Source organism: Hordeum vulgare, chromosome 7H, assembly GCF_904849725.1.
Source record: "Hordeum vulgare subsp. vulgare chromosome 7H, MorexV3_pseudomolecules_assembly, whole genome shotgun sequence".
In the NCBI taxonomy this organism is placed as follows: Eukaryota; Viridiplantae; Streptophyta; class Magnoliopsida; order Poales; family Poaceae; genus Hordeum; species Hordeum vulgare.
In genome coordinates, this window is record NC_058524.1 from 608,676,432 (window position 1) to 608,683,749 (window position 7,318).

Genomic DNA, 7,318 nt, shown 5'->3' on the forward strand with positions numbered 1-7,318 from the left:
CGTGGTGGAGAGTACTTCTCAAACGAATTTGATTCATTTTGTGCGGAACACGGCATTATTCATGAGAGGATGCCTCCCTATTCACCCCAGTCAAACGGGGTTGCCGAGCGGAAAAACCATACTCGAACTGATTTGGTTAACGCCATGTTAGATACATCGGGTTTATCCAAGGCATGGTGGGGGGAGGCTATATTGACCGCGTGTCATGTCCTGAATAAAGTTCCTACAAAAGATAATGAGGTCACTCCCTACGAGGAGTGGTCGAAGAGAAGGACGACACTCTCGTACTTACGTACTTGGGGCTGCTTGGCGAAAGTCAATGTACCGATCCCCAAGAAGCGCAAGCTTGGACCAAAGACTGTGGATTGCGTTAATTTGGGATACGCTAAGAACAGCGTAGGCTATAGATTTCTAGTAGTGAAATCTGAGGTACCTGACGTGAAGGTCGGTACAATAGTGGAGTCGAGGGATGCTACATTCTTTGAGGATATATTTCCCATGAGAGATATGCAAAGCACTTCTAGACAGGAATCTGAGATAACTCCTGAGCCTGCCATTCCTATGGAATATTATGAACAAACACATGATGAAAATCCTGAGGAGGATAACGAGGAAGCCCGTGGTAGGGGCAAGAGACAAAGGACTGCAAAGACCTTTGGTGATGATTTCTTCGTATACCTCGTGGATGATAATCCCACTTCTATTTCAGAAGCGTATGCTTCTCCAGATGCTGATTACTGGAAAGCTGCTGTCCGTAGCGAGATGGACTCCATCATGGCTAACGGGACATGGGAAATCACTGATCGTCCCTATGGTTGCAAACCATTGGGATGCAAGTGGGTGTTCAAAAAGAAGCTTAGGCCCGACTGTACAATTGAAAAGTACAAGGCTAGGCTTGTGGCCAAGGGCTATGCCCAGAAAGAAGAGGAAGATTTCTTCTATACTTATTCACCTGTGGCTAGACTGACCACCATTAGAGTACTACTCTCATTGGCGGCCTCTCATGGTCTTCTCGTTCATCAAATGGACGTTAAGACGGCTTTCCTGAATGGAGAGCTAAATGAGGAAATCTATTTGCAACAGCCAGATGGCTTTGTGATAGAAGGTCAGGAAGGAAAGGTGTGTAAGTTGCTGAAATCTTTATATGGTCTGAGACAAGCACCTAAGCAATGGCATGAGAAGTTTAATACAACTCTGACATCTGTTGGCTTCGTTGTTAATGAAGCTGACAAATGTGTATACTATCGCCATGGTGGGGGCGAAGGAGTTATATTGTGCTTGTATGTTGATGACATACTGATATTTGGAACCAACCTCAAAGTAATTGAGGAGGTTAAGTCCTTTCTGTCTCAAAACTTTGAGATGAAGGACCTTGGGGTGGCTGATGTTATCTTGAACATCAAGCTATTGAGAGATGATGAGGGTGGGATTACACTTCTGCAATCCCACTATGTTGACAAGATTTTGAGTCGCTTTGGATATTCAGACTGCAAGATTTGTCAAACACCATATGATCCTAGTGTGCTTATTCGAAAGTTTAAAGGCACAGCTATAGATCAATTGAGATTCTCTCAAATTATCGGTTCACTTATGTACCTAGCTAGCGCAACGAGGCCTGACATCGCGTTTGCTGTGAGCAAACTTAGCCGGTTTGTTGCAAACCCGGGCGAAGTTCATTGGCGTGCTGTTGAAAGAATTATGCGCTACTTGAAAGGTACTGTCAACCACGGGCTTCACTATACGGGATTCCCATCGGTACTTGAAGGGTATAGTGACGCGAATTGGATCTCTGATGCTGATGAGATGAAGGCCACTACTGGGTATATGTTTACTCTTGGGGGTGGTGCTGTTTCCTGGAAGTCTTGCAAGCAAACGATCTTAACAAGATCGACAATGGAAGCAGAATTAACAGCATTAGACACATCTGGTGTCGAAGCAGAATTTCTTCGAGATCTTTTGATGGACTTACCTGTGGTTGAGAAGCCGGTTCCGGCTATCCTTATGAACTGCGATAATCAGACGGTTATTGTTAAAGTGAAGAGTTCAAAGGACAATATGAAGTCCAACAAACATATAAGAATGAGATTGAAGTCTGTCAGACGTTTGAGAAACTCCGGAGTGATAGCGTTGGATTATATCCAAACGGCTAAGAATCTGGCAGATCCCTTTACTAAAGGGCTATCACGTGTTGTGATAGATAGTGCATCGAGGGAGATGGGTATGAGACCCACATGAGTTGCCATGGTAGTAACCTAACCTATATGATCGGAGATCCCGTGAAGTAGGACCTGGGAAAACAAGCCAGTGGTGAACTGAGGAGAGTAACTTTACTAACCCACTCCGTTGGAGATGCAGTACTCTCGGATACTGTATGGTAGGATGAGTACTGTCTTAATGTGTTCTAAAGCTTATATGTAAGCAAGATGCTGTCCTACAGAGCGATCTTTGGAGGAACACACCTATATGAGCTTGACTGCTGGTCACAGTCTATGAGATTTGGGTGATCTCTAGTAAACTCATGAATAGGCCAGGAGTGTGACTAATATGCTCCACCCGAGGGGTCACCTTCGGCAGCCTAGTACTAGTAAGACTTGTGGTGAAGCTCCTTTACGCCAAACTGACAATTCAAGGCATAGTCCATTGTTCAGTTGTGAAGGGGTGTAGCTACTTGTTCTAGGTGAAGCTCAACCTTAACAGGTCTTCACTGAAATGCTGGTATATTAAAACAGTGATTGGAACGAGGGAACACGATGTGCCCTTGAGATCTGGTGGGGGATTGTTGAAATTTGGAGGTGGGCCTTAGGCCCACTAGAGAATTTCAGAAAATCTAAAGGGCCCATGTAGGTGGTGGCATGGCAAGGTGGTGGGAGTTTAGTCCCACCCCGCTAGTGGAGGAGAGTTTGGACCCCTTTATAAGGGTCTCTCTTCCACATGCTATTGGAGAGTGAGAAGAGAAGGTGCCCTCGCGCACTCCTCCTCCGCCGCCCGCCTCGCCACGCCACGCCTCGTCACGACGCGCCGCGCCGCGGGAATGAGCCGAGCCGAGCTCATACCTACGCGCTTATTTTTGCCGGTCAGGAACGGAGAATACGTAACGGACAAGGAAACGATCCGAGACGTCGGATCGTGATCGTTACCGACTCGGACTCTCCACCCAGCCGCCTTTATAAGCACGCGATCGCCTACCCTAGCCGTCACGAAATCAGATCACATCTGCCTCACGCGTTCGTTCCTTGAACTGCTGCTGCCGCCGGCGACTCCGTCCCGTTTACCGCGTACACGGTCGACGGGAGAGCAGGCCTCCGAAACCTCGCCTCTCCGGTTCCTGTACGGGAGAGGGGCGATTAGGTTTTTGGGGAGCGATCACGCGACTGCTCGCCTCCGTCCGTCTGCTTCGTCTACGTCCGCGTGGCCCTCGTCATCGCCATGTCTTCACCAAGCGAAGCTGATCGTCTCCGCGAGGAAGCCGAGAAGAAGACGGCAGAGGATACTGCCTCTGCCGCCGCCGCCGCTGCTGCTGCTACGGCCAACTGGCCGATTGGAGGGTATGACTCGTTTATCCTCTTGTTCGTATTTATTCTAGCAGTACTACTTGTTTGCATAGATGTATCCACTATATGCGTAGTATGTGCTAGGTTAGCTCAAGATCAGTATGTCATTAGTCTAGTCAATGCCATGCTAGTTATTATTTTGTGGATTAATCTACTCGGAAAATTGCCTATTTACTCAACAGATGGTTCAGTTGACGATGCACAGTTATCTACATTTTGAGTTTGCTTCCTGCTAGTTTGTTTTTGGTAAAAGCAAAAAAGCCTGTAAAAGCTAAGCCTTGGCAAGCCATCAATTGCTCAATGAGCTAATTGATGATTCCAGACTTTGAGAAGTTAACATCTTAGTTAGCTTATCCGTTCCCGTCTTTGTGAAAATTATGAAGTTAACATTTAACAGACATATAGATCGAAATTGTTCAACACGCGTCGCCCATCCTTCTTTGGTAACAGCGCTATGATACCAAAATTCAGATGAAAGAGCCGTAGGTGACCAGAGAACAGACTTTGAGAAGTTGTAGGGTCAGCTTCTACTGCCGATCAATTGGGAGGCATATTGCTCGAATTTTCTCGGGATTGAGCATGGGATTCCATGACGTGTCGCCGTGGGAAATTCTGATGTACTATGGATCAAAGAGAGCTACAGCGAGTAAGTATAACTGCTGCTCGGTTTAGGGATGTTGCCAGCCATGTCTGAATCAAGCAAAGCTGCGATTCAGCTCTATCGTTCGTGCTGTTTTGTGACAGCTAAGCATATGCCTTGCCTGTAGTCCTGCATAGTGCTTGTTTTGTTTGGTGCTGTGCGAATAGATATATTTCAGTCTTTTCATCATCAGTCCTCCGTCGTAGTCTTCTAGTCATGTCTGAATAAAGCAAAGCTGTCATTCACCTCTACTGCTCATGGTGTTTTGTATGCGGTGTATGGACACACTTAACTTTCAGTGTTTGCACAATTAACCAAAGCTGCGATTCAGCTCTATCGTTGGTGTTGTTTCTGGACGCCAAGCGCACGACTTGCCTGCAGCCGTTTCGTGCTACTATCGTGTGGCGTATGCGAACATATATAATCCCGTATTTGCACCATCATTAATCCGTCGTAGTCTAGGTGGTTAGGATACTCGGCTCTCCCCCGAGACACCCGGGTTCAAGACCCGGCGACGGAAAGACACCTTTTTTCTATTTTTGTTGTTCATACGTGCTCTTACATGCTCGATATAGGAAAGACAGTACGTCACAATCAGCTGTCGCCCTCCATTCTTTTTGCTAAAAAAAGCTCTGGACATGCACTTGGGCTTAACCTCATTGTTGTTTATTTGTTTTCCTCGATCGATGCATTGAATAAAAAACTAACACTAGTGGAAAACGGGCATTTGGTCTGGATCATTTAGTCCCGGCCTACCTCTGGGCCGGGACTAAAGGCCCGGCCACGTCGCCCCAATTCTCAATGCCTCCCTCGAGGCTTTAGTCCCGGCCCGTAAGGAGCCTTTAGTCTCGGTTCGTGTCCCAAACCGGGACTAAAGGGCTACGCGCCGGACAGTGGTGTTGGCAACCGTTCGTATCCCCCTTTAGTCCCGGTTGGTGGGTCAACCCGGGACTAAAGGACTAACACGTGGCATGTCGTAGTGGTAGCGACCGTTGGTATACCTCTTTAGTCCCGGTTGGTGGCTCAACCCGGGACTAAAGGCCTAACACGTGGCCTGCCGTAGTGGTGGCAACCGTTTGGTATACCTCTTTAGTCCGGGTTGGTGGCTCAACCCGGGACTAAAGGCCCAAACGGTTTGCATCCCGCGTCGTTCCGGGCGATGAAAAGCACGAACCGAAGCGTACAGTCGCATTTCTCTGTTCTTCTTCTCTCTCGCGTCGCCCTCTCTGTTCTTCTCCTCTCTTCTTCCCTTCTCTTCTTCCACAATGCCAACTAGCTTTCGTAAGGTGCTCGCACATGGCACGACGATGCTCGATGTCGTGTACACGAACCTGAGCAACGAGGTGCCGTTTTTTCTTCACCAGTTGAAGGAAAAATGGTTTGACCACGCAGCGGATCATGAGAAGTTCTTGGGGCTTGATCTGGAGTACACGGCCGATCAACGCGGTGTTGCCGTCATCCAGCTATGCTTCCAACGCCATGTCTTGATCTTCCAATGGGCGAGGTAAGTTTTGAGGCTTTCTTTGATCCAAGATAATGACATTGTAAGTTTATTTGTTTCAATCATAGTTGGTTCCCTTCAAATAGTTGTAGTGAAACAATTTTGATTAGTTGAAGGGGAGCACAATCTAATTGGAATAGTGTTCCATAATCTGAAAAATCGTATTAGAATCAACTAGTGTTTAATATGTTCCATTGGCATCATAGTTGGTTCCCTTCAAATAGTTGTAGTGAAACAATTTTGATTAGTTGAAGGGGAGCACAATCTCATTGGAATAGTGTTCCATAATCTGAAAAATCGTATTAGAATCAACTAGTGTTTAATATGTTCCATTGGAATCATAGTTGGTTCCCTTCAAATAGTTGTAGTGAAACAATTTTGATTAGTTGAAGGAAACACAATCTCATTGGAATAGTGTTCCATAATCTGAAAAATCGTATTAGAATCAACTAGTGTTTAATATGTTCCATTGGAATCATAGTTGGTTCACTTCAAATAGTTGTAGTGAAACAATTTTGATTAGTTGAAGGAAACACAATCTGATTGGAATAGTGTTCCATAATCTGAAAAATCTGATTGGTTCAATATGTTCCATTGAAATCATAGCTGTAGTGATACAATTTTATGCGGTGTTCTTTGATCCAAGGTTATGAAAATTGAATATAGCTAGTGATCTCTCTAGGTTCCATTGGATAGCAATATGATATGTCATAGTTATAAAAATTGCATATAGCTAGTGATCTCTCTAGGTTCCATTGGATAGCTATAGTGATATCTCTAGGTTCCATTGCATATGTTCTATTTGAATCCTAAAGATAAGTTTCTCTTTAGTTGTAGTGAAACATGTTTCCTTATTGCAGCAGTATGTAACATTTGTTCCATTTTAATTTGTTTCTGTTGTAGGAGTGACAAGCATTGTCCAGAACTCATGGAGTTCCTTCGCAGCGGCATCACTTTTGCTTCCATTGACATAAGGAACGACAAGCTAAAGATGAGGCACAGCTTCGGTATTGAGATACCAGTTGGTTGCCTTGTTGATCTCCAAACGATATTCAGGCTTCGACATGACAGGACTTCGATGGCTCATATGGCAGTTGCCTTGATCGACGAGTCATATGGTAATATGAAGACCAGTTTCCCAAAGTCGTAGCACAGACATTGGGAGAAGGCCCCACTTGATGATATCAACATTGAGTATGCAGCAAAAGATGCATACGTTTCATACGAGTTGTACCGCAAGATTCGAGTCATCAACTATGGCCAGCGTCACCTCGAGGAACGTGGACATTCTGATTTAGATGATTCAGACGAGTAGTGTTCTTAACGTCGAACACTTGTATATATATATCTATGGTAGCTATTATTATGTACTGTTTGGACTAGTATCATGTACTTCTTGGACCAATTTATATATGTCTAGTTTCTGTTTGTGCTATTATAGTTTCCAAATTTGAATGGTTTAGCCCTTTCTAACTTCATTTGCTACTTTTGAATGGTTTAGCCCTTTCTAACTTCATGGTATCATGCATTTCGACCATATATATATACAAAAAGTCTTCAGTTCAAATAAGTTCAAAAAATGAAATCCCTTTTGTAACAGATCTGTTTTTGATTAAAACAATCATT

The 7,318-nt window shown here is 44.9% G+C and overlaps 1 non-coding gene across 1 annotated transcript; it reads left to right on the forward strand.

Moving 5' to 3' along the window:
• The first annotated feature begins 4,638 nt into the window (after nt 1-4,638).
• TRNAE-CUC lies at nt 4,639-4,711 on the forward strand. Its single transcript has one exon. It is a non-coding gene; the product is annotated as a tRNA-Glu (tRNA).
• Nucleotides 4,712-7,318: the final 2,607 nt, after the last annotated feature.